Source organism: Hyperolius riggenbachi, chromosome 4 (genome assembly GCF_040937935.1).
Source record: "Hyperolius riggenbachi isolate aHypRig1 chromosome 4, aHypRig1.pri, whole genome shotgun sequence".
Taxonomy (NCBI): Eukaryota; Metazoa; Chordata; class Amphibia; order Anura; family Hyperoliidae; genus Hyperolius; species Hyperolius riggenbachi.
Genome location: NC_090649.1, coordinates 474,065,242 through 474,092,656, shown reverse-complemented (window position 1 = coordinate 474,092,656; position 27,415 = coordinate 474,065,242). Strand labels below are relative to the sequence as shown.

General features: G+C 46.8%; 1 protein-coding gene across 1 annotated transcript in view; it reads right to left on the bottom strand.

The window, feature by feature from the left end:
- Nucleotides 1-23,394, bottom strand: part of TRAF5 (TNF receptor associated factor 5) — a 78,737-nt gene extending 55,343 nt beyond the window's left edge. The window contains exon 1 of the mRNA XM_068279692.1: nucleotides 23,258-23,394. The gene's annotated coding sequence lies outside the window, so the exon portion shown is untranslated. The remainder of the gene's footprint in view (nucleotides 1-23,257) is intronic.
- Nucleotides 23,395-27,415: the final 4,021 nt, after the last annotated feature.

Sequence of the window (27,415 nt, the reverse complement as noted above, 5' to 3'; positions counted from 1 at the left end):
CATCTGGCTATACACACTGGCAATATGCAGGGGCATCTGGCTATACACACTGGCAATATGCAGGGGCATCTGGCTATACACACTGGCAATATGCAGGGGGATCTGGCTATACACACTGGCAATATGCAGGGGGATCTGGATATACACACTGGCTGTATGCAGGGGGATCTGGCTATACACACTGGATATATGCAGGGGGATCTGGCTATACACTGACTATATGCAGGGGGATCTGGCTATATACACTGGCTATATGCAAGGGGATCTGGCTATATACACTGGCTATATACAAAGGGGATCGGCTATATACACTGGCTATATGCAGGGGGATCTGGCTATATACACTGGCTATATGCAGGGGGATCTGGCTATATACAGTGGCTATATGCAGGGGGATCTGGCTATATACACTGGCTATATGCAGGGGGATCTGGCTATACACACTGGCTGTATGCAGGGGGATCTGGCTATACACACTGGCTGTATGCAGGGGGATCTGGCTATATACACTGGCTATATGCAGGGGGATCTGGCTATATACACTGGCTATATGCAGGGGGATCTGGCTATATACACTGGCTATATACAGGGGGGGGGGGATCGGCTATATACACTGGCTATATACAAAGGGGATCGGCTATATACACTGGCTATATGCAGGGGGATCTGGCTATATACACTGGTTGTATGCAGGGGGAGGCATCTGGCTACATACAGTGGGTATATGGCTACATACAGGGGGGGATCTCTGGCTATATATATACACACAGGGGATGTGACTATATACACTGGCTATATATACAAGGGGGATCTGGCCAAATACAAGGGGGAATGTACTGAACGGGGAGTCATTTGGCTATATACTTTAAATGGGGATCATGTGGTTACCTATCCTAACTGGGGGGGGGGGGCCTCATCTGGCTACCTGTGTGATAAATGGGGGTCATCTGGTCACCTATACTAAAGAGGGGTGGGGTAATTTCGTTATCCATAATAAAGGGGGGTGATCTGGCTACTTAATCACTGCCACATTATATATATTTTGGCGAAACACTACTGCATCATGTGTATTTTGTAGGGAAACACTGCGCATTGTGTGTATTTTGTGGAGAAATGCTGTGCATCATGTGGATTTTGTGGGCAAACGCATGCGCGGTAGTGTGCGGCTTGCCAAAAGAGACCTATCAGGAATCCCCCCCTTGAAAATCCTGGATTTGCCCCTGCTTCCAACCACCAAGGGTGGATATCTTGACAAGTAGATGTACAGAGGCGCCAAAAGGATAAAATATGCTAAAATGTTTAAAATATTCGGGTGGCGGCGGTGGACCGGCCACTCAGAAATAGACTCGATGCTGTCGCTTAAGATAAAGACAATTTATTCACATACTCCGTACAGAGGCGCTATTCGTGACCTTGTGACTACTGTGTACTCCTATCTGTTTATTGCCTGAGGAAGCGGGAATATACCCGTGAAACGCGTTGCGGTTCTGTTCATGGAGTATGTGAATAAATTGTCTTTATCTTAAGTGACAGCATCGAGTCTATTTCTGAGTGGCCGGTCCACCGCCGCCACCCGAATATTTTAAACATTTTAGCATATTTTATCCTTTTGGCGCCTCTGTACATCTACTTGATTCACAAAGCCATGATAACTCATATCACGGACGCGCAATTGCGAATTTGTGCGCTAATGTGAATTAATTTGCGATTGCACACGAAAACCGTTACGTGCGTTACAGAGCATGGAGCAGCAGCGTGTGTACAGAGCATGGAGCAGCAGCGTGTGTACAGAGCAGGGAGCAGCAGCGTGTGTACAGAGCAGGGAGCAGCAGCGTGTGTACAGAGCAGGGAGCAGCAACGTGTGTACAGAGCAGGGGGCAGCAGCGTGTGTACAGAGCATGCAGCAGCAGCGTGTGTACAGAGCATGCAGCAGCAGCGTGTGTACAGAGCATGCAGCAGCAGCGTGTGTACAGAGCATGCAGCAGCAGCGTGTGTACAGAGCATGGAGCAGCAGCGTGTGTACAGAGCATGGAGCAGCAGCGTGTGTACAGAGCATGGAGCAGCAGCGTGTGTACAGAGCATGGAGCAGCAGCGTGTGTACAGAGCATGGAAAAGCAGCGTGTGTACAGAGCAGGGAGCAGCAGCGTGTGTACAGAGCAGGGAGCAGCAGCGTGTGTACAGAGCAGGGAGCAGCAGCGTGTGTACAGAGCAGGGAGCAGCAGCGTGTGTACAGAGCAGGGAGCAGCAGCGTGTGTACAGAGCAGGGAGCAGCAGCGTGTGTACAGAGCAGGGAGCAGCAGCGTGTGTACAGAGCAGGGAGCAGCAGCGTGTGTACAGAGCAGGGAGCAGCAGCGTGTGTACAGAGCAGGGAGCAGCAGCGTGTGTACAGAGCAGGGAGCAGCAGCGTGTGTACAGAGCAGGGAGCAGCAGCGTGTGTACAGAGCAGGGAGCAGCAGCGTGTGTACAGAGCATGGAGCAGCAGCGTGTGTACAGAGCATGGAGCAGCAGCGTGTGTACAGAGCATGGAGCAGCAGCGTGTGTACAGAGCATGGAGCAGCAGCGTGTGTACAGAGCATGGAGCAGCAGCGTGTGTACACAGCGTGGAGCAGCAGCGTGTGTACACAGCGTGGAGCAGCAGCGTGTGTACACAGCGTGGAGCAGCAGCGTGTGTACACAGCGTGGAGCAGCAGCGTGTGTACACAGCGTGGAGCAGCAGCGTGTGTACACAGCGTGGAGCAGCAGTGTGTGTACAGAGCGTGGAGCAGCAGCTTGTGTACAGTGCACGGAGCAGCTCTGGGGAACATACAGTCAGGTAGGAGCACAGCCCTGTGTACTTCTATGTGAATGCTTCACTTTCCCCTTCAATGCCAATGTCAGCTGTCCTCATTATTATCTGTATCCAAACTGCTCCTGATCGATCCCATTGTCGGACGGGAACGTGCATTATGTGTACCCAGCATGATGTCCTACCATATTATTATACTGTATTGTGCGCGGCTGAGAGAGACTTTCAGGAATCCCTCCCCCACCTTGAAAATCCTGGGTTTGCCCCTTGGGCCCCTCAACTACTAACCTTCCCTTCCTCCGATACAGGGGACTATACTGCAGATCAGGTGTCTTGTTAAGGGTGTGAAGATCCTGATGGCCACACTTGTTGTATCACCCTTGTAAAATGGGCCCCAAGGCCATGAAGGGCACCAAGCGGAGGCAAGGGAAGGGTGTAAACATTTGGGGCCCCATCAAAGATTCCCTTATGAGCCCCATGCATTGCAGTTACACCACTAGTCATAAATGCCCCAGTTCGGCCACATTACAATATATGACTGCTCCTGCTCTGTCACTAAGAAGCAGGGATTCCCCCGCCCCCCTTTCAGCGGCATAGCTAAGGAGCTTTGGGCCCCAGTGCAAGTTATATATTGGGCCCCCCACGCATTTTTCATATGGCACAACAAAACCTGACGATGACATCCACAGTATGAGAGGTATAAGCTGACAAGGGCGACAGTTTGATAATGAGATATATATATTCATTACCAGCAGAGCACCACTAAAGCATAGCTCCCAACTGTCCCTCTTTCGGAGGGACCGTCTCTCTTTGGGAGCCCTGTCCCTCTTTCCTCCTCATTTGTCCCTCTTTCTACTATATACATTTTTCTACTAAAAATGTATTTGATTGACTCTAAATAAACTTTATTCCCATCCTTTAAATTGATATATTACTAATTTTAAAATGTTAATATGAAGGAAAATGAACCAGGATAGAAAGGACATATTTTTCTTATGAAATCTTTAGGGTATACGTGACTAGGGGTGTGACCGGGGGTGGTGATCAGGGGTGTGGCAGAGGCAGGGCTTAAAGAGAATCTGTACTGTAAAATTTTTACAATAAAAAGCATACCATTCCATTCATTATGTTCTCCTGGGCCCCTCTGTGCTGTTTCTGCCACTCCCTGCTACAATCCTGGCTTGTAATTGCCATTTTTATGCAGTGTTTACAAACAAAAGACATAGCAAGTGATAGGCTGAAAGGAGCTCAGTGTGTGAGTCATACAGAGTGTGCAGGGGGCCTGGAGAGGGTGTGTATAGCTTCCATCCAATCACAAGCAGCACAGCACATTCCAGCCTGACTGCCTCAGCCCGACAGAGCTGGCAGAGGAGAGAAGATTAGATCATATAACAGAGATAGTACAGCCACTGTGCAAATAGGAAAGGCTGCAGTAAGACAGAGCACATTAGAACAGCTATAGGAACTTATAGGATAGAAGAAATAAGGCTTAACATTTTGTTACAGAGTCTCTTTAAGTGTCCCTCTTTCTCATCTCAAAAAGTTGGAAGGTATGACTGAAGAGCTAATACTGCGGTTGAGGAAGGGTCCCTCTGGTCCAAGGGCCCCCGGTGTGGTCGCAACCTCTGCATCCCCTATTGCTACCTCCATTGCCCTCCTTACAGTGGACCTGAAGATGGGGAAAAAAAAAAAGTGTTTCACCTTCCTGGGGCTTCTGCCAGCCCCCTGCAATTGTCCTGTGCCCACGCCATTTCCAAACGATCCTCCGTTCCCCCGCCGCAGATCACTTTCTGCTCCTGAGGCCAGGAGCATCTTGTGCAGGTGCAATCTCTACTGCGCAGTATGTTCCCATCAACGGGAGCACGAATTAGGACGTGCGCGCAGGCGCAGTGTATGGCTACCGCCAGAAGTGAACCGCGGTGGGAGGGGGCGGGTTGGGAGGTATAGAGGATCATTTGGTAACAAAAAAACTTTTTTTTTAAGTCTTTAGGTCCACTTTAAAGGGGAACCTTAACCAAGGATTGAACTTCATCCTAATCAGTAGCTGTTACCCACTTTCCCACAAAAAATCTTTACCTTTTATCTTTACCGTTTCCTGTCTGTGAGCCTTCTTGCATTGGAGGTTATAATGTATTTTTCCAACTGCCAAGCAACCAGTATCTCCCTATTTGCATATGTACATAAAAAAAACAAACTTTTAACCTATCGCAATGTTAGTGGGCGTGGTTATAGATAATGGCAGTTGGCGCTGTCTACTTTTTTTTCTTGTCTTCCAGTAGTAAAGATTCTGACCTGCAGGCTCATTGTTAATCAAACAACATAAACAAATGACATGGAGAATATCAATAATTTCTTGATCTCGCTTCTATTTTTTAAACTTCACACTTTGCAATGTATTGATTTATTTTTTTCCGCTTTTCGCTAAAATTCCTCTTTGAATGTTTTTTCACATACTGTATAATTTCACATATTCATACACTGTTCAGCAGGGGCTAACAATAGGTCCTGCAGGAATGCAGCCGCAGGGGGGCCCATAAGCAACAGGGGGCCACGTCCTGAGAGACTGACAACTAAGGGCAAGGAGAGAAAAAACGTTCTGCTCTCTGCACAATTGTTCTAATGACTGCATCTACTCAGCAACTGATAAGGAATAATACATACGGTAGTGTTTTAACCACTTTATCCACCACTACAGTATATCTACGTCCTCTGTGACTTCATCTAAGCCACGAGTCAGTAGATATACAGGTACGTCTTGTAGCAGAAGCAGAGCCTTGCAGGATTGGGCTGGCTCCTGTGCACATTTCTGGCACTATCTCATGCAGCACTAATTGGTGAATGGGAATATATGTTTCCTGAGCTAATGACATTGATTTTTACCATTAAAAATACTTTTATTTTCTCAGTTCATAGTGAAAAATACACTCTGTAGCATTATTTCAGAATGAAATATCTTCACCATAAATTGTGACCGGAACATAATCTAAGTTTTGTGATAAGCAGTAAGAATAGCCAAAAGTTGTGTTTTTTATCTACAGTAGCACTTTTTATTTTTGAACTGGAATTGGTAAAACTGAGAAATAATGTGTTTTTTCAATTTTTTCCTTGTTTTCCCATTACAATTCATAGAAAACAAAATTGTTCGATGGAAAAAATGGTATACAATGAAAGCCTAGTTTGTCTTGAAAAAAAAAACAATATATATATATAAAATTTGTGTCAAAGTTATTTCTGATTAAATAAGGACATAGCTAAACTGTCAAAACTGCTCTGGTCCATAAGGGGGAAACAAGGTCTGGATGCGAAGTGGTTAAGACAAAGATTTGTAGATTTGTTTTGGCGGAAGGGGGCTCCATCCGAAGTTTCGCAGAGGACCCAGTGATTTCTAGTTACGCCCCTCCTGTTCAATCTATTCAAAAAGGTACCTTGCTCGGCACGATGTGATTGGACCCAAAGGATTTATAGGCTCTCTCCACCTGAAGCAGATGATTACGGTAGTCGGCCTGTTGGGAAGATTAGGCGCTGTGTCATATAGCCAAACGCTGGCTAACATTGGTGACAGCGGCAGGGATAATTTGGGCGCTGGAGTGAATCTGGATTGACGACCTCTAACATAAGGCAAACTTTGAGCTTTGTCTTACATTTGTAAATGACAGTAGATACAATGACAGTATTTAAGATGGCCATACATCAGGCGACTTGGTGGCAGATTGACCAATCGATTCGATTATTATAATCTAATTGTATAAAATTCGGTGCCATCAAGTGCATTCCCGACCGACAATGCAACCAATTTCGGGATGCAAATTTTCGCATTCTCGATCGCGCATGCTGCAAGATGTTGGGCCGACTTGCTCGATCAGGTAAGTGGTGGGAACGCCTTGCAATTTTGCAGTGATCGATGAGCGCAACAAAACCCCCCGCGCTGTCTCCCCTAATGAAGAATGTCCGCCCGGTGCCCTGTGTAAAGTATACATTAGCTGTCCGCGGCCTGCGCTTGTCCTTCTCTGCTCCGGGCGCATTGCCCTCTCCATACACGCACGCCCCACGTGGCTTCCTAGTAAGGCGAGCGTGTGAGGTCACACATGTGCGAATAGGAATCCACGTGGGACGCACGTGTATGCAGAACAGAGGAGTCCCAGAGGCCAGCGGGGGACAAGCGGAGGTTGTAGACAAGTAATGTATCCTTTACACGGGGCACCGGGGGAAGACATTCATTAGGAGGGCACAGCATTGGGCGGCGGACGCAGCGCACAAGGCCATTTCTGGATCGAATTCAGCATGAAATTGATCAGGAATCGGCCTGTGGTGTATGGGCCGCTGACAGATCTCTCTCTGATCAGATTCGATTAAGGGAGAGATTTGTCTCTTGGTCGAATCTGCCCATCATTGCTAGATGTATGGCTACCTTTAGTCTTCGTGTCTCAGGCCTTGTTCACATTACGTGCGGCTTGCGTGTCCGTCCGCTTTTTTAGCGTTTTCCGGCGATTTTCTGCACGGTCGCTCGTTTTTGTGGGCATTTTTGTAAGCGCTTTTGAAGAGCACTTCCATCTTTTGATCTGGAAAAAAATCCAGAAATAATAAATACAATGTATTTTTTTTTTTAAAACGCTTACGCAATCGCTTGCCAAAGTGATTGTCTTTACCTTCCATTGAGGCAAATCGCCTCAAAGATGGCTCAAGCACCGCTTTACAAAGCGGATCGCAAACGAACTGCTCTGATATGAACTCTCTCATAGAGAATCATTGCACAAGCGCTTTCAGTGCGATTTTAAAAATCGACCGCGCTTAAAATTAAACAAAAATGCCTATAATGAGGACAATGCCTCAGAGTATTCAAATATATGAAGTCTTGGCCTTTTTTATATATCCTCTCCTGGCAGAGAACTGGGTTTCTGAGAACAAAGAATTTAATGGCTGCAAATCCGTATTAGCAGTCCCACTGGAGAAAAACTGCCAATTGCATAGCTGAATGTTAACTCTTTCAGGCAGAGAAAGAAGAAAAGCAACACAGCACAATTATTGGTGTGCTAGGCACTGTACACACACATGTCTATCTCATCATGTCACATGTCTTAAAGAGAGTACGAGGTGGGCTCATAAAATTAGAAAAAAAAAATGATGCTACCTGATCTGGGGGCTCGGCGGATCAGGTAGCTGCCAAAACCGCCGCTCTCCACCGCTCCTGTGGGCCGCCCTGTCCCATTTTCACTTTCATGACCTCTGGGTCACGACACTGCAAGGAGATCTCTCTCTCTCTCTCTCTCTCTGTGCAGGGAGGCGGGGGGAGTGGCAGGGGGCGCAGCCAGGGAGAGAGAACTGCCCAATACAGCTCTGGAAAGCCTGCAGGTACACCCCTAGTGGGCGTTTTGAGCAGGGAATCCCTCTCCTGCCATTATCCTCCAAGATAGTGACAAATATTGTCGCTAATTTTGGGGGGGAGGGGGGGGGGCGGGGGTGTGGGGACAACGGCATGTCATAAGGCAGAGAACATGCCTCTGTGTCCCATCTGCCCCCCAAAGGAACCACCTCGTGTTCTCTTTAAAAAGGAACCTAAACTGAGAGGGATATGGATGTTTCCTTTTAAACAATACCAGTTGCCTGGCAGTCCTGCTGATCTCTTTGGCTGCAGCAGTGGCTGAATCACACACCTGAAACAAGCATGCAGCTAATCCAGTCTGACTTCAGTCAGAGCACCTGATCTGCATGCTTGTTCAGGGGCTGTGGCTGAAAATATCAGAGACACAGGATTAGCAGGAGAGTCAGGCAACTGGTACTATTTTAAAATCCATATCCTTCTCAGGTTAGGTTCCCTTTAAGCCTCCCTTTAACTGGGTAAAAGAGGAGCTCAAAATCTAATCCCTACCATAGTCATATGTATATATTGTGTAGTGTATGTATCGTAGTCTAGGAACAATTTAGGGGAAGCCAATAAACGTATCTGTATGTTTTTGGGATGTGGGAGAAAAACGCAGTGCCCGGAGGAAACCCACGCAGACAAGGAGAGAACATACAAGTCATACGCGAGTCACAAGTAAGTGTACATAGCGCAGTATTTCCCAAAAAGGCTAGCATGAGTGTAGATCTAACATACGCTGAATCAGCTGCAACAACATCTAGCGATGTATGGGCAGATTCGACCAAGAGACAAATCTCCCTCTTATCGAATCTGATGAAAGAGAGATCTGTCAGCTGCCCATACTCTACACTACACATACTGAAATCGATCTGGGATCGGCCTTGTGCACCACATCTGCCGCCCCAATGCTGTCCCCTAACGTAAATGTCCCCCCAGTGCCCTGTGTAAAGGATACATTACCTGTTTGCGGCCTGCGCTTTTCCCCCGCTAGCTTCCGGGATTACTCCCTTCCTCCGTGACGTCACACACGCGCCCTTATTAGGAAGCCATGTTGAGCGTGCATGTATGAAGAGGGAAATGAGGCTGGAGCAGCGAAGGACAAGCGCAGGTTGCGGTCAGGTAATGTATACTTTACACAGGGCACCGGGTGGACATTCTTCATTAGCGGGGACAGCACTGGGGGTTTCGTTGGGTTTGTCGATTGTAAGGAAATTGCACGCCGTTCCCGCTGCGCACTGGATCGAGCAAGTCAGCCCGACATCTTGCAGCACGTGCGATCGACAATGCGACCAATTTTCGTCCTGAATTTGGTCCTATTGTCGCTCGGGCATGTACTTGGCAGCACCGATTTCCATCCAATTAGATTATAATAATCGAATCAGATGGTCGATCGGCCGCCAAAGCACCTGACGTATGGCCACCTTACTGTATAGCAGCAGTAAATGGTATCATCCTGATTCAAGACTTTTTATTGTAGAGTGTTAGCAACCATCTTCTTCCCTAGTAAATGAAATAACATTTTACTTTATTGAGTGCTAAGAATAGCCAGACAGCTCATGGTGACCCAGAGCTGGATCATACACTAGGTAACCTAGGCAGGTGCCTGGGGCCTAGTGGATGTGAGAGGGCCCACCTGCCACCTTACTCTGACCTTTCTCTCCACTTCAGCTTACCAAAAGGACCACAAGGGGGTGACAACTCTACTACCTTGCCCAGGGCTCCATTACATCTAAAAGAGACTGTCACAAACTTTTCAACCTTGTTTCTTCTATCCCATAAGTTCCTATACCTGCTTTAATGTGCTCTGGATTACTGCAGCCTTTTCTAGTTGCACTGTCTCTGTAATATATCTAATCTTTTCTTTGTCAAGCTTTGTCGACCCAGGGAGGAATGGGATGCCCCCTGCAGGCTCTGTGTGCTTTGTTTACTCCTCACAGATCTCTCAGTTTTAGCTTGCCTGTGATGCAGTTTGTGAGGCTGAGGTGGGAGGGAGCTGCCTGTCACATGCTGAGAAACTGAGTGAATCCCAGACTGGAGTGCAGATAATTCACTATTTAATAAAAACTTGTAGCATAGTGTGTGTGTGTGTGTGTGTGTGTGTGTGTGTGTGTGTAACCAACCCAAATCCTCCGCAACCCCCCCCCCCCCCCCATCCACTAGCTGCCAGCGTCCTTTTTTCCTGCTTCCCTCTGCCCAGAACCACCACGAAAGTATAAAGGCCTAAAAGAGACCAAAAAGCCCTCTATTGAAAAAAAAATGCTATATTTGTGAGTTTGAGTGCCAGCAGGAACGGTTCTAGACTTCTTTCTGCCTAAAGTAAACTTGAAATGATCACACAGCACCCGACAATTTACTCTGCTTCATTTAATGTACTCACATGACATGCTGCAGCTCAATGCAATAGCACACTGGCTGGCTGTGAGTCTGTGACAAACTGCTCACCCTCAGCCACTCCATTCCTCCTCAGTCAGGACAGCAGTGCCACCTCCTCCCTTCTGCTGTACAAGTAAAGTAAAACACTGCCTCCCCCCTCCTCACTCACTGTCAGACTCCTCACACAGCACAACAAGCTGCTTTTCCCCAATGATGACCTCTTCACCTCGCTCTCTTCTCACTTCTCCTCCTACTCTGACTGCATGCTGTTAGTGTAAACACAGTACAAAGATGCTGCCCCTGTAACCTCTGTACCTGATGCAAATGCTTCACCTTGCTTCATGAGAGAACCGGCCCTGAGTGACAGAAACAACTAGAGTAATGCTAAATATAAATTTTGCCTTCTTACAAAACAGAAGGTATTTGGGATAATACAGCTATAAGTGAATAACTGTGGTTTCCCAGGATGCATCACTCCTGAAAGTCAAACAAAAGTTTGCTTTCCTAAAACAGAAAGAATTTGCGATAATTCAGGTTGGAGTGAGCTCCGAGATGTCTCCCAGGCACCACTGCTGAATATGTGCAAATTAACCATTGTACCCTTAGAAGCTAAACACACCTCCAGAACCGCTGGAATGCAATGATGTGTCAGCTTGTTAATATGTACAGAGCCATAATAATCCAACATGCATACAGACTGTTTCGGATTGTTTGATCCTCATCAGTGCATGGCATGGATTAATTTGGCTCTATGGAGTAGGGCTTGTAAATCCGAGAGGCACAGACTAACCAGCAAGCTCATGGTGACCCCTACATTTATAACCGCTGGTGTACAGGGAGCCTGTAGCTAATAAATGTTAGATCCACACTAACCTAATATACATACAGCCTGTTTTGGACTTATTGGTCCTTATCAGTACATGGCAGGGGATCAAGGATGGATATGGCTCTATGTGGTAGGGCTTTGACCAGCACTACACAATACCCAGACAGTTCATGGTGACTCAGAACCACCTGGGAAGTATAAAGGGCTTAAAGTGAACCTTAAGTCAGAAAACAATTTTTTTACTCACCTGGGGCTTCTACCAGCCCCCTGCAGCAGTCCTGTGCCCTCGCAGCCACTCACTGATCCTCTGGCCCCCCGCTGCCAGCTAGTTTCGTTTTTGCCGACAGGCCCGTCAGGACTGGCCACGCTTAGCTTTTTCCGCATTCCCGACTGTAATTAGCGTTATTGTGGGCCACAACGCGTACAAAAATACGCGTTGCCGCATATCTATGCGTTCGTAATGCGGCAACGCGTATTTTTGCGTTGCGGCCCGCAATAAACGCTAATTACAGTCGAGAATGCAGAAAAAGCTAAGCGTGGCCAGTCCTGACGGGCCTGTCGGCAAAAACGAAACTAGCTGGCAGCGGGGGACCAGAGGATTAGTGAGTGGCTGCGAGGGCACAGGACTGCTGCAGGGGGCTGGTAGAAGCCCCAGGTGAGTAAAACTCATTTTTTTTCTGGCTTAAGTGTCTCTTTAAAGAGACCAAAAAGCCCTGTGTTAGAAAATAATGCTAAATGTAATTTTATTGAGTGCCAGAAACAACTAGAAATGGGCAATGAGGTTCGGTTAATTCTGGCTATCAGGCACTTTTCGTGAAAATTTTATGCAGCTTGGAATTTGTCAGTCAAGTGCACTTCCTGCCGATTTGGATTTATCCAACATTAAACGTCATACAAGTTGTATAAAATTGTCATGCAAGCTGGAATCATTAGTATCTAATTGACCATGTGAAGAAATAATGCGTTTTGTGGGTCTAGCCCACTTCCTCAGGAATCAGTGCCATCTGCCTGTACCAGTAACCTACAGTATGAGTATACCCTTGGAGGCTCAAATCCCATACAATCATTCACATGCAGTCTTGCTAGAAACTGTATAGTTATTTATAGCACAATTAGGAGGTTGACCTACCCTCTTTCCCCGAAATTAAGGCATCCCCTGAAAGTAAGCCCTAGCAGGAATTTCCAGCTTGCTTGAAATATAAGCCCTACCCTGAAAGTAAGCCCTAGTGGCAGTAAGGGGAAAAAGTACAGCAACTTGTGTTATCACAGGTGAGACCATGGCTCCATCACTGGGCCAGTCACTGCACTCACTACTACTCAGTGAGCCCAGTGATTATTGGCCCAATAATGGAGTCATGGTCCCGCCCACAAGACCATCAGCTCCAATAGAAACACAAGTTGCTGTACTTCTTCCCCCTAGGCTGAAGCTTGGGGACACAGGGCCATGGAGCTGGGGGAAAGAAGAGGATGCAGGGGGACATCGGAGGACATAGAGGTCAGCACAGCACGGAGCTGGGGGTAGGAGGAGGATGCAGGGGGACACCGGGGACACCAGGGGGACAGGGGATAGAGGAGGACACAGGTACAGAAGGGACACCAGGGGACAGGTACAAGAGGGACACAGGGGCACACAAGAGGTGGATGGCACAGTGAGGAAGGCAGAAGGACACACAGCACAGGAACATAGAACTCTCCTTCACCCCCCACATCCATGCCCCGCTTCAGTCCGTCATGAATGCGGCAGCCAGAATGATCCACTCCTCCCATTGCTCCACCACGGCAGGTCCCCTCTGTGAATCCCTCCACTGGCTTCCTATCCAGTCCAGAATCCGATTCAGGATACTGTGTCTGACCTACAAATATGTCCACAAAACCTGTCCAACCTACATTTCCGATGTTACTCAAAGATACACACCTAACCACTTACTCCGCTCTTTCAATGAACTTCGCCTAACCGCCCCCAGCATCACCCAGTCCCATGCACGCCTCCAGGACTTCTCAAGAGCTGCTCCAACACTATGAAACTCCCTACCTCCACCCATTAGGGCAGCGCCCTCCTTCAGCATCTTCAAGAAGGCCCTCAAAACTCACCTTTTCACTCTGGCCTACCACCCCTCACAAATGCTCCAAACCCACAGCTGAACTCTGGTCTCCTACCTCTCGTGTCCCTACCTCTCCCTCTAGACTGTAAGCCTTTGGGCAGGGTCCTCCTCCTTTTGTGTCCTACCTGATCATGCACCTCCATTACTGTGCACCCATGCTATGCATCTGAGTGACCCTAACTTGCCTAATTTCCATGCTCCCCTCCAGTGACTGACTAAGCATTACCTTGTAGTCATACTGTGCTGTGTAATCTGGTTTGCATGCATTCCTGTATTGTCATATTGCTGTATGTCACCCCTAAATATTGTCTGTAACCTAAACTAATGTCCAGCGCTGCGTAACATGTTGGTGCTTTATAAATACAATAAATAAAAAATATAAAACATCCCCTTAAAATAAGCCCTAGCACATCTTTTGGTGCAAAAATGAATCTAGGACACGGTCCTATTTTTGGGGAAACATGGTAGTTTAGAGCCACAACAAGAGACAAGAAACCTAAGTGGCGATTGGTAAATCCCTCCATCTGCCTTGTGGTGGTTCCAACTGAGCGAGTATAATAACAGTCTTACGAATCTTTCTCACCATTACTTTCTCACACTTTCTTATCTCATAATACACTTAAAGAATGCTTCTTTTCTAATGTGTAAACTCTGTAAAGAGGAATTGTAACAACATATAGTAGAATGCAGTAAATTACTCGGGCTGTGCACTTTTACCATGAATATCCTGGTTTTAGCATCAGAAACACTTCCTACAGCTACAGTATATATTGCTATATATTGGTATGTAGCCCCACTAAGGCTTAGCCTAGGCTGTTTATTATTCAGAATTTCCACCCCCCTTTCCAGAGCAATCTGGGAGACCAGCAATATTTTTTACTGGCTTTAGAACTCTCAGTAAAGAAAAACTTTGCAGAGACTAAGATTCCACAGTACCCAAATGTTAATCAGAGTAAGGGCTCGTTCACACTATGAGCGTTTGCGGGGGGGTTGGGGGGGGGAGGTTTCTACGCGCTGGCGATTTTAGAAATTTCCCCAAAAGCAATGATTGCCTATGAGAGTGTTCACATCTAAGCGTTTCGATTTAATTGAAATTCCAAACGTAGTACATGTACCATTTTCTGAGCGCTTTGGCTCAATGGAAGTTATAGGGAAATCACAAAACGTTTGTAAAAGCTCTTTGTATAGAGATTTCCAGAGCACTTTTAAGAGTAAATACATTGTATTTATTCTTTTCCGGGTCAAAGAGTTCACTTCCTGACGTCAGGAAGTGAAAATCTCAATCGCTCAGCAAAAGTGCTTACAAAAGCGCTTTTCTTAGCTCAAAGCGCAGGGAAAAGCGCTTTGAAAAACTCTCAATAAAATCACTCAGCGCTTGCAATAGCACTGGCGATTTATAATGTAAACAAAGATTTATAATGTGAAAGATTTTTCGCTTTTTGCAGTCTTGTTGCCGGTCTCTCTCCTGTCCTGCTGCTGCAGCTTCAAGCCCCTGGTCTCACTTTCACCATGCACTTCGCAGTTTTAATTGTTTTTTTTTTTTTTTAGGGAGGCCACAATAACGTCACACTCTCTGCACCCTGGGGTTCCTCTGACCTATCCGCTCCAGCAGCGTGGCGAGATCTCCCGGTTTGGCCAAATTCGACTCCGCCCTCTCTGCAGTTCTACCTATGTGATGGTTTATCACAGAATCACGTTGAAGTGACATAACAAGTCCCACCCCTCTACACCTTTGATAGGTTAGAGCTGGGGAGAGGGCGGAGTAGAATTTGGCAAGCGGTGATGCAGGGAGGTAGGCAGCTCAGAGGTCGCTTTAAGTCCACTGAATGCCAAACTCGGCAGTCTGGTTTGGTTGAGTGAGGGTGAAGAACATATTCAGAGCTTGATTCACAAAGCGGTGCTAACCTACTTAGCACGTCTAAAGTCTTTAGACGCGCTAACCAGGGTGCTAAGTAGGTTAGCACCGGATTTCTCAATCAGATCGCGCACTAACTTTGCGCGCGCAAAGTTTTACGCGCGCAAAGTCCCATAGGCTTTAATGGGCACCTCGCGCGGAGCGCCCTGCGCTCTGTGCAGTACGCGCGTAAAGTTTTATGCGCGAAAAGCTTGTTTAGACGTGCTAAGGGGGTTTTCACAGGCGTGCTAACAGTTAGCACCGTTTTGTGAATCAAGCCCCCAGAGTGCAGCGCTGCCTGCATAAGGAATAGCACGCGCCTGACCACTGCAAATGTTCGGCAGGTTTAAAGGGAACCTTAACTGAGAGTGATATGGATGTTTCCTGTTAAACAATACCAGTTGCCTGGCAGTCCAGCTGATCTCTGTGGCTGCAATAGTGGCTGAATCACACCCTGAAACAAGCATGCAGCTAATCCAGTCTGACTTCAGTCAGAGCACCTGATCTGCATGCTTGTTCATGGGCTGTGGCTAAAAGTATTAGAGACACAGAATCAGCAGGAGAGTCGGGTAACTGGTATTATTTTAAAAGGAAAAATCCATATCCTTCTCAGTTTAGGTTCCCTTTAAGGAACACTATCGCGAAAAATTGTAAAATTTAAAATATTTGTAAACACATACAAATAAGAAGTAGAACGTTTCTTTTCGATTAAAATGAGCCATAAATTACTTTTCTCCTATGTTGCTGTCACTTACAGTAGGGAGTAGAAATCTGACAAAAGTGACAGGTTTTGGACTAGCTCATCTCTCTCTCCATAGGGTATTCTTAGCCTGGCCTTTATTAGACACTCCTTAAAAAGGATTTATACAAAGATGCTGGCCAGCCTCCCTGCTCGCTGCACACTTTTTTAGCAATTGGACGGAGCAACTGCCATTCACTAAGTGCTTTTGAAAATAAAGAAAACCCTGAGAATCCCCCATGAAGAGATGGGCTAGTCCAAAACCTGTCTGTATTATCAGATTTCTACTACCTACTGTAAGTGACAGGAACATAGGAGAAAAGTAATTTATGGCTCATTTTACTCGTACTTCTTATTTGTATGTGTTTACATGTATTTTAAATTTTACAATTTTTGCGATAGTGGTCCTTTAACTGCCAGTGCTAGGCTGCCCCTTGTTTTCTGGCGCCCTAGGCCATGGCCTTGCCTTAAGCCAGGTCATGTTTCTGGGGCTTTCTGATCATTAGGAACTGTTGCTGGCTACAGTAAACTGAATAAGGAATAGGGTATGGGCACTCGCATTTCATAATGTAAGTCAGAGTGATACATTTCATGATGTAAAACAGAGCGAGAAAAGATTTTACAATGGGCAATCTTTAACTAAATAATTTACTTAAAGTGAACCTCCAGACTAAAAATCTACTTAGCAGCACTGAAAAGGCTTGGTGTTTCTTTATTAGTTTCACAGCAGTATGACAGTATGTTTTTAGGCTGAAGTTTCTCTTTAAAGGAATATTGTAATAATATAAGCAACTTTACGCTATTTTCACTATGGTTCTTCTTTGAACTCAAGGTGAGAGTGATATGGAGGCTGCCATATTTATTTCCCTTTTAACCACCCTGGCGTTCTATTAAGATCGCCAGGGCGGCTGCGGGAGGGTTTTTTTTAATAATAAAAAAAAAACTATTTCATGCAGCCAACTGAAAGTTGGCTGCATGAAAGCCCACTAGAGGGCGCTCCGGATGCGTTCTTCTGATCGCCTCCGGCGGCCAGAAGTAACACGGAAGGCCGCAATGAGCGGCCTTCCGTGTTTCGCTTACCTCGTCGCCATGGCGACGAGCAGAGTGACGTCATGGACGTCAGCCGACGTCCTGACGTCAGTCGCCTCCGATCCAGCCCTTAGCGCTGGCTTTTTGTTCCGGCTACGCTGGGCTCAGGCGGCTGGGGGGACCCTTTTTCGCCGCTGCACGCGGCGCATCGCCGCGCTGCGGTGGCGATCAGGCAGCACACGCGGCTGGCAAAGTGCCGGCTGCGTGTGCTGCTTTTTATTTGATGAAAATCGGCCCAACAGGGCCTGAGCGGCAGCCTCCGGCGGTGATGGACGAGCTGAGCTCGTCCATACCGCCCGGCTGGTTAAACAATACTAGTTGCCTGGCAGCCCTGCTGATCTATTTGGCTGCAGTAATGTCTGAATAACACCAGACAAGCATTCAGCTAATTTTGTCAGATCTGACAATAATGTCAGAAACACCTGATCTGCTGCATGCTTGTTCAGGGGCTATGGCTGAAAGTATTAGAGGCAGAGGATCAGCAGGCTAGCCAGGCAACTGGTATTGCTTAAAAGAAAATAAATATGGCAGCCTCCATATCACTCTCACCTTGGGTTCACTTGCACAATAAGTGAGCTGCACTGTGATGCAAAATACAGTATAATCCGGTACTATAAAATCCCTATGTCGCTGCGTCCCCTATCCCTGTGTGTCCATGCGTTCCGCATACTGCGCATGCGCAGCTTGCAGGCGGACTTGGGAGAGCAGGAGGATGGGGCCAGGGGGGCGGGCGTGTGCGCGCGGGTACACGTTACAGCCACGTGCGCGCGTCCGCACTGACTGGTGGCGGCAAGAGGGAAGAGGCCTAGCCCCCTTTTTTAAATGGGCCTTAGGTCTAGTCTCATATAAACTGAGTGGACCGGTCATAGAGAGGCGAATGAGGAGTCATTTCTTACCGTAAATAATTAATCACCAGTATATTGCTACTGTTTTTTGAGCAGAGCCTAATTTTAAAACATTTTAATCACATTAAATGGGGAATTTCATGTCTAATAAAAATTCCATAAATATAGTTTGGTGATGCACAAGTGTTTTTTACATTCTTATGTCATTCATTTTGACTCCATTTCAGTCAGTTCAGAATTTCCAGAACGGACAGTGAGATCAGATTTTTCAACATGCTGCTTTGCAACCTTGGCAATTAATCAGCTAATACCACAATATTTCTAACTTAGAGGAGGATAAGACCATTCAAAAATATAACCTTTATTAACAGTATTTAAAAAAAAAAAAAAAAAAAAAGAAGATTGTAGCAGCTGATAAATCAATAGTGAAATACTAACAAGGATTCGGGGTTACAGGTAAGTATAAGATCCTAAGGCCTGTATTTGCTGTTTAGGCAACCAGGATCAAATCCTCAACTGCTTGCTATTGGTACTACAGTAGTTGGCTTACATTTAAACTAAATACCCCAACACCAACCCTACATGTTTCACCCCCTCAAGGCCGGATCTTGTGACCCTCCCATTCCATGTGCATCATCCATGTAAAGCAGCCCCTCCCATTCCATGTGCAGCCCATCTTCCATGTGTATCATTCATGCACAACAGCCCCTCCCATTCCATGTGCAGCCCATCTGTGTGTATCATCCATGTAGAGCAGCACCCCTCCCATTCCATGTGCAGCCCCCTCTTCCATGTGTAGCATCCATGTACAGCAGCCCCTCCCATTCCATGTGCAGCCCATCTACCATGCGTATCATCCATGTACATCAGCTCCTCCCATTCCATGTGCAGCCCATCTACCATGCGTATCATCCATGTACATCAGCCCCTCCCATTCCATGTGCAGCCCCCTCTTCCATGTGTAACATCCATGCACTGTAACCCTTTCTTTCATGAACTTGGGCATCAGTTAACCCTTTTCAAGTGTTCCTCCCCATTTTCAGCCTCCTCTTTCACATGTAGCAACCCGTCTTTCATTTTCAGGTGCCCCCTTGGGCTGCCACCACCCAAGGCTCAGGCCTTTGTGGCCTGGGCCTGCAGCGGCGCCACTAATGCTTAGTACACACCATACAATTTCCAGTCAGATTGAAGCGTCAAATCGATAATTTCCAACAGGTCCAATCAGGTTTCCAATCCATATTCTGATCAGTTTTGTACAGAAAACCGATCAGAAGTCATATTGACAATCTGGCGGGAAATTGCATGGTGTGTACCAGGCATAACACCAGTGTTTTTCTGTGTCCCTTCCTTTGCTCAGTGGTAGCAGTCGTCTTGGGGCCCGGAGATAAAAGGAAATCTCACCAGGAAGCAGGGGTGCAGCAACAGACCCTGCAAGGGATGCAGCCGCAGGGGGGGGACTAGAAGCCGCAGGGTGGCCCTGTGAGGAGAGAAGCTTCTTTTCCCTGTCCTGAGAGACTGACAGCTAAGGGCACAGAGAGAAGAAGCTTTCTGATCTCTGCGCAACTGTTCTAATGACTGCATCTGCTCAACCACTGATAACGAATCATAAAAAGTTTTGCAGAAAAAGATTTGTAGACCGTCCCTATTCAGTGCGCAATATATTTCTGCAATTATTGGGCGTGAGTCATGAGAAAAAGACTCAACATGAAGTAGATATTAGGAAGATCCACACTTGAGCAAGCCACCACGCGCAAAGCAACACCAGGTTTTTATATTATTATTATTATTATTTAGTATTTATATAGCGCCGACATATTACGCAGCGCTGTACAGTGTATATATATATCTTGTCACTAACTGTCCCTCAAAGGAGCTCACAATCTAATCCCTACCATTGCCATATGTCTATATCATGTAGTGTAAGTACTGTAGTCTAGGGCCAATTTTTTTAGGGGAACCAATTAACTTATCCGTATGTTTTTGGAATGTGGGAGGAAACCGGAGTGCCCGGAGGAAACCCACGCAGACACGGAGAGAACATACAAACTCTTTGCAGATAGTGCCCTGGCTGGGATTCGAACCGGGGACCCAGCGCTGCAAGGCGAGAGAGCTAACCACTACGCCACCGTGCTTTATATAGGAGGATCTGTATAGGAAACGGACTAGTGTCGTTGCCTGAAATGTACGGTTTCATCAAGCAAAGCATATTGTGTCTACTATCTGTCAAAACGGAATAATCTTCTACATTCATGTTATGAAGATTTTTTATTGACAAATACAAAAGTTTTTACCTTTTGATAATCTTTTTGATACAATAAAGTGTGATTTTGAATTTTTGAACTCTTGAATTATATTGTGATTTCATCACTCAAACAGATCCTCCTATATGAAAACCTATTCGTTATGCAGCAGGGCCTTGTGTACAGCACCCTGCCCCCAACCTCTCTACCCCTCCCCAAATGCTGTGTACTGTAGTGATGCTGGAGAAGTCTGCAGAGATAGTCCTGCTCCAGAGATGGACAGAGTGTGTGTAATAAGCTGAGGCTGGCAGCACACATCCAAAGTTCCACAGGGGGGCCCAGTGATTTCTAGTTACGCCTCTGCCTGCAGGTCTCCAGCAATAGAAACCTGAGGGAGGGCAATCTTGCTACTTGTTCTTGCTACAGATAATGTGTAAAAGCAGCAACAACAGTATTCGGCGAATGAATCTGAGCTCATCTCTATTTCGGGAAGCTCTCTGTGGTGACGGCCGGCGTTGAGGAAAAAAAATATTTATTTGTATGCAAGTTTCAGTTTGCCTAGAGATGTCCACAAGCTAATGACTTGAAAGTGGCTCACACAATTAACCGACAGCTGGTAAATATACACAGCTGCTGGTTATTTCATTGTCAGCCCCTTATCCTGATTAGACTCCTGAACATTTCTGGTTTTGTGTGAACTGAAATTTGCACACAGTTTGCGCCCCTCCATTATTATTGGCTGCTATGGAAGCATGTCTGATTTTATATCACAGTATTTGTTACTCAGGTCTCCATAAGAGGTACGCTTTTTTTTTTTGCTTTTTGTTATAGAGCCAGTCAATCGTTTTGCTTTGGGCTCGCATTACACATAATTACGTCTCATGTTGATACCTCGAGTGCGCACCTGCTGTAAAGGATCAGACACAACCTGCCAAATCGCCAGCGCACTCGCCTGATGTCTCTGTACTATGCAAGTACCGTTATACCACGGCCCTGGTGTCAGATTACCTTCCCTTCTGTTTAAAGAGAACCCGAGGTGGGTTTGAAGAATATTATCTGTATAGTGAGGCTGGATCTGCCTATACAGCCCAGCCTCTGTTGCTATCCCAAACCCCCCTAAGGTCCCCCTGCACTCTGCAATCCCTCATAAATCACAGCCACGCTTCTGAAAACAGCTTGTCAGAGCTGGCTGTGTTTATCTCTATAGTGTCAGTCTGCCCGCCTCCTGCAGAACTCCAGTCCCCGCCTGCATCCCTTCCCTCCCTGCTGATTGGAGGGAAGGGACGGGGGCAGAGACCGGAGCTATGCAGAAGGCGAGGGATCAGATGAGACTGACACTACAGATGTAAACACAGCCTCACAGCATGGCTGTGATTTATGAGGGATTGCAGAGTGCAGGGGGACCTTAGTGGGGTTTGGGATAGCAACAGAGGCTAGGCTGTATAGGCAGATCCAGCCTCTGTATGCAGATAACATTCTTTAAACACACCTAGGGTTCTCTTTAAAGAAGGTAAAGTTGCATTTAGAATTGCTTTTTAATAGTGCTTTTTGCTCTTTTTAAAGAGAACCAAGGTGTACTTTTTAAATCTTAATAGGACACCGAGGAATGTTCCGTGCACAATTACATGCCTCTGCCTTCTATTGCCACCTCCTGCCCCCCCCCCCCCCCCCCCGAGTTCTGCTGTCCCCCCTTAAAAATAGCGCCAGGCTAGTGACAATCTGCTTGTCGCTAGCCTTGTGTTTACCTACATAAGTACTTCCTGAGTCGCGGCTTAGATTGCGATTCGAGGAAGCTTACGGAGGCGGGGAGCGAGGGGACACAGGCGGGGGAGCGAGGGGACACAGGCGGGGGAGCCCTGCAATAGAGGCGGGGGAGCGAGGGGACACAGGCGGGGGAGCGAGGGGACACAGGCGGGGGAGCGAGGGGACACAGGCGGGGAGCCCTGCAATAGAGGCGGGGGAGCGAGGGGACACAGGCGGGGGAGCCATGCAATAGAGGAGGCGGGGGAGCGATGCTGATTGACAATATGCAGTTAAGCACAAGGCTAGCAACAGGCAGGTTGTAGCTAGTCTGGCGCTATTTTCAATGGGGGACAGCAGAGCCTGGGGGGACGGGGGACTGGAGGCGGCAATAGAAGGACATGAGGCATGTCATTGTGCACAGAACATGCCTCTGTGTCCTATTGAGATTTTAAAATATACACGTCGGGTTCTCTTTAAGCACTTTATACATTCCTGTTGGTTCTGGGTCACCGAAAACTGTCTGGGTATTTTTTCGTACTGCTCCAAGCCTTATCCCATAGAGCCATATCAATCCCTGCCATGCACTGATGAAGAACAATAAGCCTGAAACAGGCAACATATGCATGTGAGATTGGTTGTAGCTCTGTAAAATGTATAAGCTCAGAGGCGTATCTAGATGGGTGAAGGCATAGCTCATGCCATAGGCGCCACATCACCATGGGCCCCTGTGCTGCACCACCATGCCTTCTGCCCCCCCCCCCATTACTGAGACCTCAGATCACATTTATTCTGCTATCTGGTGAACATGGCTACTTACGTATGTAGGGCGCACTTGGCTTAGTGTTAGAAAAGAGGACAGAGGGGGAATAAGAAGAGATATGTCGAGGAAAAGTAATTTCAGCAACATCCCGAGCCGAAAAAAAAAACAGGCAATCATAACACAGGATGCGGTTTTAAGAGGGTAGGGGGATATCAGTGTTTATTGCCCAGATATTCCCCTGTATAAGCTATAGGCTCACTATACACCAGCAGTTCTGGGTGTGCAGCCTGACTTTTAGGGGCATAAGGAGAGGATTTGCATATTCAGAAGTAATGCATCATGGGAAACCAGTTACCCCAAATACCTTCTGTTTTAAGAAGGCAAAATTACATTCAGTGTTCCCTATATGAGGGACTGTCACCATCCTTGCGATCAGAACAGGGTTTCCTGATAACTTTGGGGTAGCAGGCACACGCCACAGACATAACTAGGGGCCGCTTACCGTAGTCTCTGGGGGAAGGGAGAGGTAGGTATTGGACTCCTGGATGTCCCCTGTCACTGGTGTAAAAGTCCCATCTCTGAAGTCCTGCGCTGCTGCTTCTGTCTCCAGTAATGTCTGTAGTGACAGCAAAAGCCTTATTTTCACTTTCACACTTGAGGGTGGAGAGAGCTCTGGGTCTGCTTGTCAGGGGTGTGGCCTGTGCTGTGCAGCTGAATATAGGAAACAGTTTCCAGCAGCTTACTTAGCGTGTGAGCTGTGCAGGTCTGCAGCTGCTGCGGAGGCCTGTGCGGTAACACAGGAGAACCAAAGCCATTGAGCCTGCTAATGATTACTATTGTGTATTTATATAAGGCTGACATCTTCTGGAGAGGAGCTCACAATCTAATCCTTACCACCACAGTTAAGGGCTGCGATACGCTAGCAGTTTGCCAAAACGCTGGGCTAATGTTAATGGATGGGGCAACTTCCACAGGAGCGTTTGCGTTTCCCAGAAACGCAAACGCAGGACCTGCAGCATTTTGGGAGCGTTAGCGCTTCAATATAAAGTATTGAAACGCTAGCAGAAACGCTCATCAAAACCTAAACTGAGCGGTTTTGCTAGCGTTTTGCGGTTCAGCACACTGTAACAAAATGAAAAATAATTCACAGGACCAATCAGGATCAAAACGCAAAATGCTAGGCACCCGCGGGGGAAAAAAATACAATGTTGCAAAACACGACCAAAAACGCGCATGAATCCGCTTGCAAACCGCTCAGACAAAACGCTAGCGGTTACGTTTTGCGTTTGCGGTTTTCAGTGGGTTCCAGGCCTTATAGTCTAATGTCCTACCATATTATTATTATTATGTACTGTGTCTGTATAGCACTGACATCTCCTGCAGCACTTTACAGAGTATATAGTCATGTCCCTGACTGTCCTCAGAGGATCCCTACCACAGTTATAGTCTAATGTCCTATTATTATGTATTTATATATCTCTCTCACAAAACTGAGTACACTACACCTCTCACACTTTTGTAAATACATACCCATACCTCCCAACATTTTGAAATGAGAAAGCGGGACACTTAGGCCACACCCCTAGTCACACATACATTTTATATGATTTTTTTTTTTTGTTTAATTAAAACCGCACTGGTCCATTAAAAAAATTGTGAAAGGGGGCACGTCCTAGTGGACAGTGTCGTGCACAGCGGGTTACGGGTGGGGTGCGGCGGCATAGCTAGTATAGTTGCCCCAGTATGGCTAGTATAGTTACCCCAGTATAGCTAGCATAGTGCCCCAGTATAGCTAGTATAGTGGCCAGTATAGGTAGTATAGTCCCAGTATGGGTAGGTAGTGCCCCAGTATAGCTAGTATAGTGCCCAGTATAGCTAATATAGTGCCCAGTATGGGTAGGTAGTGCCCCAATATAGCTAGTAAAGTGCCCAGTATAGCTAGTATAGTGCCCAGTATAGCTAATATAGTGCTTAGTATGGGTAGGTAGTGCCCCAATATAGCTAGTTTAGTGCCCAGTATGGCTAGTTTAGTGCCCAGTATAGCTAATATAGTGCCCAGTATGGGTAGGTAGTGCCCAGTATGGCTAGTATAGTGCCCAGTATAGCTAATATAGTGCCCAGTATGGGTAGGTAGTGCTCAGTATGGCTAGCATAGTGCCCAGTATAGCTAATATAGTGCACAGTATGGGCAGGTAGTGCCCAGTATGGCTAGTATAGTGCCCAGTATAGCTAATATAGTGCCCCAATATAGCTAGTAAAGTGCCCAGTATAGTGCCCAGTATGGCTAGTATAGTGCCCAGTATAGGTAGTATAGTGCCCAGTATAGGTAGTATAGTGCCCAGTATGGCTAGTATAGTGCCCGGTATAGCTAGTATAGTGCCCAGTATGGCTAGTATAGTGCCCTAGTATGAATAGTACAGTTTTTAACACATTTTTCAGTAGAAAAATACGTATATTTACATAGATTTGCACATCAGTCATGAGGGTAAATATTTCATTCTATCTTTTCATGGGAGAGCTCTGAAGATATGACACTTTCATACAGAAGTGTATGGGGGCAAGTACACTAACCCCGTGGGGTCACGCCAAAAGCTTTCGGTTTAGTGCCGACCTGCTGCAAAGTCAATAGCATTGATGTCAATGTGCAACTACGGCAGGGAAGTCGGGAATCCCAGTGATGTACTTCCTGTCCAGCAGGGAGTACGTCAATAGGTAAGGGGCGGTGACGGGCAGCACAGGGGGCGGTGCTATGCATATGACCCTGTTGGCACACTCTGCTGCAGGGTCACATGAATCTCGTTTTTGGTGTTGCGGAGCGATGCATCGCACCCCAACGCTATCCTCAAATAACACATGTCTAAACCACTGACAACAAAAGGCGTGCATATAATAATGGGTCCTGTTAAAAAGGACGCCAGATATAAACGATATTCAACTTATCGTTTAGTAAAATGGGGGCCAGGATATGCCGTAAAATATCTTTAAGGTGCCCATTAACGGTACAATTTGTCCTCCAGATTCTAACTTTCGATGCAAGTTGATCAAAACTAATTGGAAAGTAATTATTGAGCGTTTCCATTAACCCCCTTATGCGTTATGGTTCTTTCCGGATTTTAGGGTCTAAAAGCGGTGCAATTTTTTAGCAGGCTTTTAGATCCTAAAACCTGGAAAAACATCATGCCGCTAGGGAGTTCTGCAGCACCCCAGCACTCATTCACCTCCCTGGGATCCAGCGCTGCAGTTTTCCCTCTATTCTCCAGGTGGTGCTGTAACCCTATAGTGAGATTGCCGGCTGTCGTCATGACGACAGACGGCAATCTCACCAGGGGGGAGCAGAGCCTCGGAGAAGAGGAAGTAGAATGTCTGCCGACATGGGGATCCCCCGGGAGGCGAGTTAAAACGCCCTCTGCGCGCATTGCTCTGCACGGACCTCCCCGTGGCTACCACGAGTTCAGCTGGGGGATACCGCTCCTGACATGTTTTTTCCCACCCAGAGCTGAACTCTTAATTCCTGCTAAGGAGGTTAACAGAAGGTTTTACATTCCAATTTGATCATAAAATCCAACTTTTGGGTCGGTTATTTTTCCTTTTCCAATCAACCAAATAATCTGTGTATTGAACAATCTGTGCACAGGCTGTCCTTGAAGCCAACGTCCTCCTTTTCTGCATCTGTTTTGCATGCAAGCTGTGTAATCTGCCTGTGTGTGGGCTCTGCACATCTATGCAGCTGGTCAACTCAGGTGCAGCCTGTATTTGGAAGCACTGCCACTGCGAATTGTATAGAGAACTGCGCCATGTGTGGCACACATCAATGTAAAACAATTTGGACAACAGGAGAGGAGAGCCTCTCCTGTTCTCCAAATTGTTTTACATTGATGTGTGCCACACAATGGCGCAGTTCTCTATACAATTTGATCATCAAAAAGCATTGAAAGATCAAATCTGAAAGAAAAATTGTACCGCTAATGGGCACCTTTATAAAACTGATATTCTACTATTCCCAACTGTAACCTCTATTTTTGCATCTAGTAAATCACCAGCACGAAAGAAACCCCAAATCGTCCCTAATCTGAACAAGCCCTCAGTGAGTATTTTGAAAAATGATAATTTGTAACAGGAGAATGTCAGGTGTACGATGCTCACGTACCTGATTCTTCGGACACCAGAATGTGAAAGACAGCTTCTCTTGCAGATCACTGCCGATTGTCCCTGGACTTGAGACAAGAAGCGCTGAGCAGAGAATGGCAGGAGAGCTGGATGCGTTGGTGGATGAAGAACTTCAGTGGTTGATGAAGTTCTTTCCTGATGGGAGAACAGCAGACAGGCTGAACTAGAACCGGGAGGCCTTGATACTGGAGCGGAGAACCACCAGACAGGCTCTTGAATAGTCGGACAGGCAAGGATCGGCAACAGAGCATGAAGTCGGACAAAGCAGAGATTGGCAACAGATCGGGAACACAGACGGGCCAGGTTCGGAAGCAGAGCGGGAAGTCGGACACAGCAGGAGTCGGCAACGTATCGGGTAAACATACAAGCCAAGGTCAGCATCAAACACGGAATCAGGGCAGGTAATCACCGCCGGGTCACAGGAACAGACACTAGCTGCAATACCACAGCGAGTTGGTTCCTCGGCTTAAATAGGCCTTTAGGCGCGAATGCA